This window comes from Pristiophorus japonicus, chromosome 1, assembly GCF_044704955.1.
Source record: "Pristiophorus japonicus isolate sPriJap1 chromosome 1, sPriJap1.hap1, whole genome shotgun sequence".
NCBI lineage: Eukaryota > Metazoa > Chordata > Chondrichthyes > Pristiophoridae > Pristiophorus > Pristiophorus japonicus.
The window spans coordinates 133,386,385-133,400,984 of NC_091977.1; the positions used below are offsets into that span (position 1 = coordinate 133,386,385).

Here is a 14,600-nt window from a genome sequence, read left to right on the forward strand (position 1 = left end):
AACTACTGCCGTTCCTTTTTCACATGCCTCCATTATTCCCTTGATTATTGCCCGCCCCACCATGAAGTTATTATTTGGGGGCCTATAAACTACGCCCACCAGTGACTTTTTCCCCTTACTATCTCTAATCTCCACCCACAATGATTCAACATTTTGTTCATTGGAGCCAATATCATCCCTCACAACTGCCCTGATATCATCCTTTATTAACAGAGCTACCCCACCTCCTTTCCCTTCTTGCCTATCTTTCTGAATCGTCAGATACCCCTGTATGTTTAATTCCCAGGCTTGGCCACCTTGCAACCATGTTTCTGTAATGGCCACCAAATCATACCCATTTGTAATGATTTGTGCCGTCAACTCATTTACTTTATTTCTAATGCTGCGTGCATTTAGGTAGAGTGTTTTCATCCTCGTTTTTAAACCATGATTTTTAGTTATTACTCCTCCTGCAGCCCTTTTATATTCAGTGGCCCTTTTTGTTTCTTGCCTTTGGTTTCTCTGCCCTCCACTTTTACTCATCTCTTTTCTGTCTTTTGTTTTTGTCTCCTTTTTGTTTCCCTTTGTCTCCCTGTATTGGTTCCCATCTCCCTGCCATATTAGTTTAACTCCTCACCAACAGCACGAGCAAACACTCCCCCTAGGACATTGGTTCCGTTCCTGCCCAAGTGCAGACCGTCCGGTTTGTACTGGTCCCACCTCCCCCAGAACCTGTTCCAATGCCCCACGAATTTGAATCCCTCCCTGCTGCACCACTGCTCAAGCCACGTATTCATCTGTGCTATCCTGCGATTCCTACTCTGACTAGCACGCGGCACTGGTAGCAATCCCGAGATTACTACTTTTGAGGTCCTACTTTTTAATTTAACTCCTAGCTCCTTAAATTCGTCTCGTAGGACCTTATCCCTTTTTTTACCTATGTCGTTGGTACCAATGTGCACCACGACAACTGGCTGTTCTCCCTCCCTTTTCAGAATGTCCTGCACTCGCTCGGAGACATCCTTGACCCTTGCACCAGGGAGGCAACATACCATCCCGGAGTCTCGATTGCAGCCGCAGAAACGCCTATCTATTCCCCTTATGATTGAATTCCCTATCACTATCGCTCTCCCACTCTTTTTTTATGCCCTCCTGTACAACAGAGCCAGCCACGGTGCCATGAACTTGGCTGCTGTTGCTCTCCCCTAATGAGTCATCTCCCTCAACAGCACTCAAAACAGTGTATCTGTTTTGCAGGGGGATGACCAGATGGGACCCCTGCACTACCTTCTTTGTACTACTCTTCCTGCTGGTCTTCCATTCCCTAGCTGTCTGTGGATCCTTCTCATGCGGTAAGACCAACTCACTACACGTGCCACTTATGTCATTCTCAGCATCGTGGATGCTCCAGAGTGAATCCACCCTCAGCTCCAATTCCGCAACGCGGTCCATCAGGAGATGGAGGCGGATACACTTCTTACACACGTAGTCGTCAGGGACACCGGAAGCGTCCCTGAGTTCCCACATGGCACAGCAGGAGTATATCACGTGACTGAGCTCTCCTGCCATGCCTTAACCCTTAGATACCCTTAAATTGGTAATAACAATGTTACAGTTTACTTACTGATATAAAAATAAAAAGAAAAGCTACTCACCAATCACCAGCCAATCACTTACCCCATTGGCTGTGACGTCACCTTTTGATTTCTTTCTACTTCTTTTTTGCTTTCTCTCCCGCTGTAGCTGCACCGGTACGCCTTTTATAGGCCGCTCCGATAGTGCTCCCGCCTCTCACCAACTGCCGCTGACTCTCGAGTTCCTGCTGGGCCTTTTATAGGCCGCTCCGATACTGCTCCCGCCACTCACAAACTGCCGGTGACTCTCGAGCTCCCGCTGGGCCTTTTATAGGCCGCTCCGACACTGCTCCCGCCTCTCACCAACTGCCGCTAACTCTCGAGCTCCCGCTGGGCCTTTTATAGGCCGCTCCAACGCTGCTCCCACCTCTCGCCAACTGCCGCTGACTCTCGAGCTCCCGCTGGGCCTTTTATAGGCTGCTCCGACGCTGCTCCCGCCTCTCGCCAACTGCCGCTGACTCTCGAGCTCCCGCTGGGCCTTTTATAGGCCGCTCCGACGCTGCTCCCGCCTCTCGCCAACTGCCGCTGGGCCTTTTATAGGCCGCTCCGACGCTGCTCCCACCTCTCGCCAACTGCCGCTAACTCTCGAGCTCCCGCTGGGCCTTTTATAAGCCGCTCCGAAGCTGCTCCCACCTCTCGCCAACTGCCGCTGACTCTCGAGCTCCCGCTGGGCCTTTATAGGCCGCTCCGACGCTGCTCCCACCTCTCGCCAACTGCCGCTGACTCTCGAGCTCCCGCTGGGCCTTTTATAAGCCGCTCCGAAGCTGCTCCCACCTCTCGCCAACTGCCGCTGACTCTCGAGCTCCCGCTGGGCCTTTATAGGCCGCTCCGACGCTGCTCCCACCTCTCGCCAACTGCCGCTGACTCTCGAGCTCCCGCTGGGCCTTTTATAAGCCGCTCCGAAGCTGCTCCCACCTCTCGCCAACTGCCGCTGACTCTCGAGCTCCCGCTGGGCCTTTTATAGGCTGCTCCGACGCTGCTCCCACCTTTAACTGCCGCTGACTCTCGAGCTCCCGCTGGGCCTTTTATAGGCCGCTCCGACGCTGCTCCCACCTCTCGCCAACTGCCGCTTTGTACACATTGTAGGAACTTCATTCCCTTATCCCCTTTCTCTATATCTTCTGGCCAATTCATTTCAGGGTAGTTGAAATCCCCGGTGATTATTGTTCAATGTTTTTTTTTATTTATTTCCCTAATTTGTTTGTATATTTCTTCTTAACCTCCCTTCCACTATTAGGTGGTCTGCAGAGTACCACTATTAGTGTGATTGATCCTTTATTATCTTTTATCTCTATCCACATGGTTTCTATTTCTGTCTTTCTGATGGCTGTGTCACTTTTTTCTATTGCCATTATGCTACAGGTGCAACGTCCCAAATCCGGAACTCCGAAAACCGGAATTGTCCAAAAACTGTACATTTTGTGCATAGCTGATGGAATTGTCCGGAATTATTGTCCGAAAACCAGACATTTTTAGGCAAAACCCAAAATGCGGCACAGATTAGGTCAAGAATTTCGGATTTCAGACAAGAAAATTAAGTCTGAAATCTGGAATCTTCGACCGAATCCGTACCGGATTTCGGACCTCGCCACTCAAAACCTGGCACGGATTCAGTCGAGGATTCCGGATTTCAGACTATTGATTTTCTTGTCTGAAATCCGGAAAAACCCAAAAACCGGAACAGACTCAGTCCCAAGGTTTCTGGATTTCGGATGCTGTACCTCAACTACTCCGGCTCCACTTTTTCCCTCTTTATCTTTTCTAAATGTGTTATACCCTGCAATGTTGAATGCCCAGTCCTGCTTTTTCTGTAGCCATGTCTCAGTAATCCCTACTATGTCTGGTTCCTTGCAACGTATTATTGCCTTAAGATCCCCTGGTTTTATTACGGCACTGTGTGCATTGTTGTACAGACAGCTTAACTAATTTTTAATGGCAGATCCCCTTGCTTTATTTTTAACCATCTTTTTACACTCCTGTTCTATAACTATTTATTCCCTGGCCATTCATGTTGAACAGCCTGTTGATTGGAAAGAGATTTAGACTGCAGCTAAATGTATGTAACCTTTAGACTAATGGTTGCCTGGAGTGAAAAAAAGGCAACATTAATGACCAGTTTCGCAGAATGATGGAAAACAATCAAGATGTAATATTGTTTCCATACAAGTCATTAGTCAGACCCTCTCACCTGAAATAGATTGTACCAATCTGGTTACCTAATTAAAAGTGTACTTTGCTTTCAAGAGGGTACAGTGGCGAGCAACCAGGTTGTGGCAACAAAATCTAAATTACAAGGAGGTTAAGGAAGTTAGACTTGTTTACTTTGTAAAGAAATTTTGAGATGACTTGAGTGAAGTATTCAAGATTGTGGAAAGGATTAGCAACGTGGATCCCAGCAATTGTAAAGGCTTCAAATATTTGTGGCCACAAGTTAAAAATTAGGAAGTCAGAAATAAGAAAGGAAATCAGGCAGTCATTTTGGGGCCAAGGTGAATCATGGGAAAAATGCAAGGTGCTTCCTGGCTCTGCCCGAGGTCTTTGTTTTAAATGAAGTTTCCCATGAATGAAAGAGTTGAAGGAACAATCTTTGGCAAATACTATTCTTTATGACAGAAAGGATCACAATGGCCTGAAAATTCCAGCCTCCCCAGGTCTGTAATTGTGTACGGACCAGGGAAGGCATCGCAAAAGCCGGTTTTCAGCACACAATGCGTATGCGCTGAAAACTGGCTTTTCCAATCTGTCAAGCTCCAGCTTGACAGATCCTCCATATCCTCATAGCTAGGACATTTGCAGGAGCATGATTGTGGCATTTACCCATCTCTTGCCCAGCAAATGTCCTGAAAACTCTTGAGCCTGGTAAAAGCAGGTGCATAGCCTACATTTACAGGCGTAAGAGTTTTAAAAACACAAATATTGAAAAATAAAATTTAAAAAACACATTTTATTGTTGAAAACCCTGCCCACTAAGGTAAGTTAATTTTAAAACACAATTTTAAAAACTTTTTTAAAAATCGGAAAAATATATTTTTTTTCTGAGACATTTATTAACTTTAATTTCAATTAATTTTAATTACGTGAGGTGTGTTTTTTATTTTTTATTGTGTTTAGTGTGTTTGTTTTTTCTTATCAATAGCAATGAGAACTCGTAGATACGGAGTTCTCATTGCTATTACTGAGAATGCTGTGGAATACTTTACCTGCTGGTTGAGCAGTCACACGTGACTGCACCTTCTGCGTCCGAATCTCGAGGATGGGATTCACAGCGCGGGAAGAGAAGGCCTCCTCACCGGAATCCCAGGCACCTCCGAGATCACCAGGTAAATTCATTAAAATTCGTTAAATTCATTAAAATTCATTAAAATTCTCCGGTCAGAGGCGTTCATCTGAAAGAAGCCTCCGACCGGAATTTCAGAGCCAATCAGTACACTCCGAGCAGAATGAGTCAGAGGTGGGCTACAACGCTGTTGGATGTATGGGAAAACTCAATTTATCTAATCACATGCATCAGAATACATTTTTATTTTCTTGTCATGTGGCTGATTAATCAAAAAATCTGATTCTGCATCTGAATCACAATAGCAACCCTCCATGTAACAGATCAGTAAACAGTAATGCTGTAAATAGAGATTACTATGCAGGAAATAAAAATAATTACAGACCAATTTACAAACATTTAGTGAACTAAACTGTAAAAATGATATATTGAAAATTTATGCAAGATCCCTCAATCATTGTTCTGCTTAGGCAGTCCCTCGGAGTCGAGATTGCCTTGCTTCCACACTTATATGAGTTCTCAGGTGGCTGTTGAGTCCAATGCGGGACCTACAGTCTCTGTCACAGGTGGCACAGGTGATGGTTGAAGGGTCAGGTGGGTGGGGTGTTTGGGTCGAGTCGGCGAGAGGCTGGAGTCGGAGCGGCAGCGGACTATAGAAGGGGCCAGCAGTTCGGGGAGTCGTTGAGTCGGCGAGAGGCCTATCGGCACAGCTGTAGCAGTGAGGCAAAAAAGTAGAAAGAAATCGAAAGGTGACGTCACAGCCAAGGGGGTAAGTGATTGGTGAGTAGTTTTCCTTTTTCTTTTCTATATCAGTAAGTAACCTTTAGCATTATTGTTGCCAAATTAAGTTTATCTAAGGGTTAAGTCATGACAGGAGAGCTCAGACACATGTTATGCTCCTCCTGTACTATGTGGGAAGTCATGGACGCTTCCGGTGTCCCTGACGACTACATGTGCGGGAAGTGTATTCACCTGCAGCTACTAACGGACCGCATTGCAGCACTGGAACTGCAGGTGGATTCATTCTGGAGCATCCACGATGCTGAGAATGACGTGAATAGCATGTGTAGTGAGTTGGTCTTACCGCAGGAAAAGGGTACACAGCCAGATAGGGAAGACCAACAGAAAGATCAGTGCAAGGAAGGTAGTGCAGGGGTCCCCTGCGGTCATTCCCCTGCAAAACAGATGCACCGCTTTGGATACTGTTGAGGGGGATGACTCATCAGGGGAGAGCAGCAGCAGCCAAATCCATGGCACCGTGGGTTGCTCTGCTGCACAGGAGGGCAGGAAAAAAAGTGGGAGAGCTGTAGTGATAGGGGATTGAATTGTAAGGGGAATAGACAGACATTTCTGCGGCCGCAACCGAGACTCCAGGAGGGTATGCTGCCTCCCTGGTGCAAGGGTTAAGGATGTCTCGGAGCGGGTGCAGGACATTCTAAAAAGGGAGGGTGAACAGCCAGTTGTCGTGGTACATATAGGTACCAAAGATATAGGTAAAAAATGGGATGAGATCCTACAAGACGAATTTAGGGAGCTAGGAGTTAAATTAAAAAGTAGGACCTCAAAAGTAGTAATCTCAGGATTGCTACCAGTGCCACGTGCTAGTCAGAGTAGGAATCGAAGGATAGCTCAGATGAATATGTGGCTTGAGCAGTGGTGCAGCAGGGAGGGATTCAAATTCCTGGGGCATTGGAACCGTTTCTGGGGGAGGTGGGACCAGTACAAACCGGATGGTCTGCACCTGGGCAGGACCGGAACCAATGTCCGAGGGGGAGTGTTTGCTCGTGCTGTTGGGGAGGGGTTAAACTAATATGGCAGGGAGATGGGCACCTATGCAGGGAGACAGAGGGAAATAAAATGGAGACAGAAGCAAAAGATAGGAGAATAGTAAAAGTGGAGGGCAGAGAAACCCAAGGCAAAAAACAAAAAGGGCCACTTTACAGCAAAATTCTAAAGGGTCAAAGTGTGTTAAAAAGACAAGCCTGAAGGCTATGTGCCTCAATGCGAGAAGTATTTGGAATAAGGTGGACAACTTAACTGCGCAGATAGCAGTTAATGGATACGATGTGATTGGCATCACGGAAACATAGCTCCAGGGTGACCAAGGCTGGGAACTGAACATCCAGGGGTATTCAGCATTTAGGGAGGATAGACAGAAAGGAAGAGGAGGCGGGGTGGCGTGGCTGGTTAAAGAGGAAATTAATGCAATTGTAAGGAAGGACATTAGATTGGATGATGTGGAATCGGTATGGGTGGAGCTATGGAATACCAAAGGGCAGAAAACGCGAGTGGGAGTTGTGTACAGGCCACCAAATAGTAGTAGTGAGGTTGGGGACAGCATCAAACAAGAAATAAGGATTGTGTGCAATAAAGGTACAGCAGTTATCATGGGCGACTTTAATCTACATATTGATTGGGTTAACCTAACTGGTAGCAATGCGGTGGAGGAGGATTTCCTGGAGTGTATTAGGGATGGTTTTCTAGACCAATATGTCAAGGAACAAACCAGAGAGCTGGCCATCCTAGACTGGGTGATGTGTAATGAGAAGGGACTAATTAGCAATCTTGTTGTGCGAGGCCCCTTGGGGAAGAGTGACCATAATATGGTAGAATTCTTTATTAAGATGGAGAGTGACAAAGTTAATTTAGAAACTAGGGTCCTGAACTTAAGGAAAGGTAAATTTGACAGTATGAGGCGCGAATTGGATAGATTAGACTGGCAAATGATACTTAAAGGGTTGACGGTGGGTAGGCAATGGCAAACATTTAAAGATCACATGGATGAACTTCAACAATTGTACATCCCTGTCTGGGGTAAAAATAAAACGGGGAAGGTGGCTCAACCGTGGCTAACAAGGGAAATTAAGGTTAAAGCCAAGGAAGAGGCATACAAATTAGCCAGAAAAAACAGCAAACCAGAGGACTGGGAGAAATTTAGAATTCAGCAGAGAAGGTTAAAGGGTTTAATTAAGAGGGGGAAAATAAAGTACGAGAGGAAGCTTACCGGAAACATTAAAAACTGACTGCAAAAGCTTCTATAGAAATGTGAAGAGAAAAAGATTAGTGAAGACAAACGTAGGTCCCTTGCAGTCGGATTCGGGTGAATTTATAATGGGGAACAAAGAAATGGCAGACCAACTGAACAAGTACTTCGGTTCTGTCTTCACAAAGGAAGACACAGATAACCTTCTGGGTGTACGAGGGGACCGAGGGTCGAGTAAGAAGGAGGAACTGAAGGATATCCTTATTAGGCGGGAAATTGACGGGCTTGAAGGCCGATAAATCCCCAGAGCCTGATAGTCTACATCCCAGAGTACTTAAGGAAGTGGCCCGAGAAATAGTCGATGCATTGGTGATAATTTTCCAACCGTCTATTGACTTTGGATCCGTTCCTATGGACTGGAGGGTTGCTAATGTAACACCATTTTTTTAAAAAGGAGGGAGAGAGAAAGCAGGTAATTATAGACCGGTTAGCCTGACATCAGTAGTGGGGAAAATGTTCGAATCAATCATTAAAGATGAAATAGCAGCGCATTTGGAAAGCAGCGATAGGATTGGTCCAAGTCAGCATGGATTTATGAAAGGGAAATCATGCTTGACGAATCTTCTGGAATTTTTTGAGGATGTAACTAGTGGAGTGGACAAGGGAGAACCAGTGGATGTGGCGTATTTGGACTTTCAAAAAGGCTTTTGACAAGGTCCCATACAAGAGATTGGTGTGCAAAATCAAAGCACATGGTATTGGGGGTAATGTACTGACGTGGGTAGAGAACTGGTTGGCAGACAGGAAGCAGAGAGTCGGGATAAACGGGTCCTTTTCAGAATGGCAGGTAGTGACTAGTGGAGTGCCGCAGGGCTCAGTGCTGGGACCCCAGCTCTTTACAATATATATTAATGATTCAGATGATGGAATTGAGTGTAATATCTCCAAGTTTGCAGATGACACTAAACTGGGTGGCGGTGTGAGCTGTGAGGAGGACGCCGAGAGGCTGCAGGGTGACTTGGACAGGTTAGGCGAGTGATGCAGAATAATGTGGATAAATGTGAGGTTATCCACTTTGGGGGCAAAAACACGAAGGCAGATTATCTGAATGGCGGCAGATTAGGAAAAGGGGAGGTGCAACAAGACCTGGGGGTCATGGTTCATCAGTCACTGAAAGTGGGCATGCAGGTACAGCAGGCGGTGAAGAAAGCAAATGGTATGTTGGCCTTCACAGCTAGGGGATTTGAATACAGGAGTAGGGAGGTCTTACTGCAGTTGTACAGGCCTTGGTGAGGCCTCACCTTTAATATTGTGCTCAGTTTTGGTCTCCTAATCTGAGGAAAGACGTTCTTGCTATTGAGGGAGTGCAGCGAAGGTTCACCAGAATGATTCCAGGGATGGCTGGACTGTCATATGGGGAGAGACTGGATCAACTGGGCATTTATTCACTGGAGTTTAGAAGGATGAGAGGAGATTTCATAGAAACATATAAGATTCTGACGGGACGGGACAGGTTAGATGCAGGAAGAATGTTCCCGATGTTGGGGAAGTCCAGAACCAGGGGACATAGTCTTAGGATAAGGGGTAGGCCATTTAGGACTGAGATGGGGAGAAACTTCTTCACTCAGAGAGTTGTTAGCCTATGGAATTCCCTACCGCAGAGAGTTGTTGATGCCAGTTCATTGGATATATTCAAGAGGGAGTTAGATATGGCCCTTACGGATAAGGGGATCAAGGGGTATGGAGAGAAAGCAGGAAAGGGGTACTGAGGGAATGATCAGCCATGATCTTATTGAATGGCGGTGCAGGCTCGAAGGGTCGAATGGCCTATTCCTGCACCTATTTTCTATGTTTCTATGTTGTCGTGTGCTCCTTCCGCTGTTGGCACTTGGCTTCTGCTTGCTCCCAGCGAAGAGACTCGAGGTGTTCAGCGCCTACCTGGATATTTCTCCTCCACTTTGAGCGGTCTTGGGCCAGGGATTTCCCAGGTGTCGGTGGGGATCATGGAGGCTTTGAGCATATCCTTGAAGCATTTCTTCTGCCCACCTGGGACTCGCTTGCCGTGTCGGAGCTCGGAGTAGAGCGCTTGTTTTGGGAATCTAGTAGCAGGCATACGGACAATGTGGCCCGTCCATTGGAGCTGATCGAGCGTGGTCAATGCTTTGATGCTGGGGATGTTGGCCTGAGCAAGAACACGGACGTTGGTGTGCCTATCCTGCCAATAGATTTGCAGGATCTGTGGAGGCAGCATTGGTGGTACTTCTCCAGTGTTTTGAGGTGCCTGCTGTACATAGTCCATGTCTGTGAAGCATATGAGGGCAAGATTCACCACTGCTCTGTAGACCATGAACTTTGAGGTTCTGGTCTTCAAACACTCTTCCTCAGGCGACCAAAGGCAGCACTGGTACACTGAAGGTGGTGTTGGACTTAGTCATCGACGTCTACCCTTGTTGGCCGTAGTCCCGTGGTATGGAAAATGGTCCATGTTGTCCAAGGCCTCGTCATGGATCTTGATAACTGGGGGGGCAGGTTGGTAGAGGACCTTTGTCTTGCGGATGTTTTGTGTAAGTCCCATACTCTCGTACCCTTCGGTGAAGGTCTTCACGAAGGTTTGGAGTTCAACCTCCGAGTGTGCGCAAAACGCAAGCATCGTCTGCATACTATAATTCAATGACAGAGGATGGGACGACCTTGGATCTGGACTGGAGGCGATGGAGGTTGAACAATTTTCCATTATTACTTATGACATCTAAGCCAGTATTTCTCAAACTGGGGTTTGTAGAAACTTTCCAGGGGTCTGTGACCAGAGGTATTTCAAGCCTGCTCCTCTTTATAAAACAGACACTGATTCAGTTCTTGGGAATTAGTCTCAACGGCTGGACCCGTCTGCTCACAGCTCTCGCTCACTTTGCAAAAGCACTCCCTGCCGGTCTAACCGATTCCTCTCCTTGGCGCTGCAACCTGTGCCATTCTCCTGACCAGTGATCAGAGCGTCTGTGGGCCTCTTCAAACACGTACCTGAACATGTTCAAGAAAACATGTACAATCCCACAGTGCAGCTGTTACAGAACATGCCAGTGGGACAGTATGGTGGTGAGTCATGCTTCCAGCAGCATCCCAGCATGTGCATGGGTGCTCATGGCCTCGCTCACCTTGGCCAGCTTGCTAACAGCTTTAAAAATTGTCCAGCACTAAGTGGTTAATGGTGGAGTACCCAGAACCCAGAAAGGCGAGAAGCAGGCACATCCATCTCGTCGATATCTGCAAGTAAGTACCTGTTTTCTGAAAAGCATTATTAAAACACTCTTCATATGCAGCACTTTAATATTATGAGTATTATATATTATAATTTAGTTGGGGAATCCATAGTTACCAATCAATTTGAAAAAAGGCCTTTTGGGGATCCGTGGTTACTAATCGATTTGAAAAAGGATCCTTCAGAGTGGGTGGGGGAGGGGGGGGGCATGGTTACTAATCGATTTGAAATGAGCTCCTCCAACCAAAAAAGTTTGATAACCACTGATCTAAACGACTTAACATGTTATTCCATTTTCGGTTTGCTACTAATGAATCTAACATAACAGCATGTGACACATGCGACAATGTAATTTTCTGACATACATCAAAACTTAAGGATACAATGTAACCATCTACAAGACTATACATTTTTCTATACCAACTAAACTAGCACCCTTTGAAAATAACTGGAACTTTGGCACAATGAAAACCCAGTAAGTAGTAAAAGTCTGGAATTTTGCGCATTTGCGCCCAGAGCGACACGCAATCTGGGCACTAATCAAAGATGAGGCCTAAAAGATTGCGGGATTTATGCATGTGAGTTGTGCGTGCAACTACAATACACCCAAATCTCCTTGATCGTCTATTGATCCCTCCATCCAAACGCATCTGCTCCCATAGGAATAGCCCTGCCCCCTAGTTACATGGCCTTATACGCGAGTTTCCTGCAATTGCGCTGAGGTTCACTTCAAATTACGATCAGATTTTCAGGCACAGCAGGAAATAAAGTAATTTTTATGGTTTACTGATATTTTGAGCATTTCTAAAAAATGTATTCTCACTGAGACCAGCACTGCATTTTCTATTTCTTTGAATTCATTCTTATGGCATAAATATAGACCATAATACTATGTTTCTTAAACATGCTGTATCTGATTTGCATGAGTGATGAGTAAATGAGTTGAAACTTTAATTTTCACAATTAAAGAATATATGGTGTGGCTTTATGATGTTTCTTACGCCACAATTGTTTACACTGATTTACGACCATTTTATCTTCGGTTATATTCTAATGAGATTCCCAGGAAATTGGAGCGTAACTTAACATTGGCCGAATGGGCATTGGAATGGGTCTAACTTTCAGCTTGCGCCCAAGGAGGGAATTCCAGGCCATGTTGAGCAATATGTTTTATTAATAGAAGAGAGGCTGGGGGTGAGAGAGGACTTTGTTCATTACCTTCAATAATGGGCTGTAACTTGCAGCCTCTATGGATGTGGATGAGGTGCGCACGCACCTGTAGGGGTCACGCAAGTTCCGGGTTTAGGCATGCGCTAAAATCCAGAACTTGCGATCAGTCAAGAATTTGCGGGAAAAGGGCATCTGCGGGTGGAGAGTTGGGCTATTTGCACAACTTCTGTCCAGCGAATGACTGTGAAATTCTTATGCCTGGTAAAAGCAGGCGTAAGGCCTGCTTTTACCAGTGTAAGTTTTAAAAACAAAAAATAACATTTCATCAATAATTTATTCATTTAAAAACCTACGAAATAAGGTAAGTTTATTTTTAGCTCCTTTAAAACATGTAAATTTATTTTCAAAAAATTAAATTTTTGATTTAAATATTTAATTAAATGTCATTTTAATTCATTTTAAATGTGATTTTTTAAAATTTATTTGAAGTGTAGATGTATTTTTGGGGGCATTCCCATTCATACTTATGGGGATACCGTGCACACACAATCCCCATATCATCATCATCATAGACAGTCGCTCAAAACGAGGATGACTTGCTTCCACGCCAGGTGTTTCAATGAAGGACCCGAACTACATCCTGAAGGGTGGAAGATGCCGGTGAGTGAAGTTTTTTAACGTGGGGTGGCCGTTGTACACCAGCCACCACACGAGCTTGACAGAGCTAGGTCTTGGTCCAGTGGCAAGGATTACCCAAGACAACTGGAGACCAGCTCTGCTGCACGGACCTAGTGCGCACACGTATCACAGTGTTGGCTGGCCCGTGCTGCCCCTGGGCCCCTGGCCCCGAACTCGCGCCTCCCTTGAGCCTCAATCTAGTCCCTCCACAATCTCTTGCTGCTTCTTCACCCCGATCTAGCCACTCCTGCTGTATCAGCCCACGCTCCAATCACTGACCTGGATCTTGATGATGTCACTCTTCACAGCCGTCTCCCTCCTGCACTAGCTCGCGCTGTACCCTGAAGTGGCATGCTTCCACGCTGCCCATGGCCATCGCACACCGCTCCTTTTATGGCCCCGACCTACCGCTGATGTTCCCTCGCAGGTCGGGGCCGCCACGCTGCCCATGGCCGCCGCTCGCCACTCCTTTTATGGCCCCGACCTGCCGCTGATGTTCCCTCGCAAGTCAGGATCCCCTTCTATCAGTCGTTGGGCTGGCCCACATGATCCCTGGGACGCTTGTGAATCACCTACGGCCCTGGGATACGTTGGCCTCTTCCCGCATGAACCCAGAGGCACCCAGGACCACGAGTCTCCATACCTCTCAGACCACTAGGTACGTAGGCATTTTATTTGCGGATCGAAGGCATTTTCCTACTGGAAGCTGCCAACCACAAATTCAGGGCCATTGTATAATTGACTCTTGACAACTTTACTACAGAATATTTATGGAACTCTCTCACTGGAGCAATCGGAACTATTCATCCAAAGTCAAGAATGTTGCATTCCAATCATTCATTGAAACTTAAAACAAAACAATATTTATAATGCATATTTTGAAATTGTGTGTGTAATTACAAGTTCCTGGAAAATAACAAAATTTTTCGACATGAAACATAAAATGATGCATGACAGAATATGCAAGAACAGATTGTCCCAGAATCTATAGTACAATTATTTTAATCTAAAACAAAGCAAAACACTACATTCAAGTTAACATTCATACTGCATATTCATTCAAAACCAGCTTATTTGGAACCAGATTAGCATGATGCTTGATCACATAGCCGGAACTAACTAGAACCTTGGGTAAAGGTCAAATAACTATGGCACTGTCATACAAACTTCAAACTGCGTTCAGTTGCAACATCACAAACCCTTGTGAATACTAATTAGAACATTACAGAGGCCCCAGTGTTCTAATTGTGAGTTCAATCAGATTCACAACTGCTAAATTAATCTGGGAATAACTGTGGCTAAATGAACCACAATGACACTTAAAGCTCTTATGCTCTCACATGGTCTGGTGTTGCCTTCTGAAAATATTACAGTACTCTGAAGAAATTCACTGCTCTCCCTAAAATGCCAAGTTCATTTATAATTTAAAACATCTGCATCACCACCAATCACAAATTTCAGTTAACATTTGTAACAATAGAAAAGCTTTACAGATGAATAAAAATGCTTCTTTCGCAACTAGAGTTAGTGAGTGGACAATGGTGCAGCATTTCTGCATACAATTGCTTGGCAGTTTTTCAGCTTTTTAAAAGTTGAAGACTATATAGCCTTTAGCAATATAGT

At 45.5% G+C, this 14,600-nt stretch overlaps 1 protein-coding gene across 1 annotated transcript in view; it reads right to left on the bottom strand.

Annotated features, from left to right (window-relative positions):
- Nucleotides 1-14,600, bottom strand: part of sncaip (synuclein, alpha interacting protein) — a 114,465-nt gene that overhangs the window by 62,306 nt on the left and 37,559 nt on the right. The window lies entirely within an intron of this gene.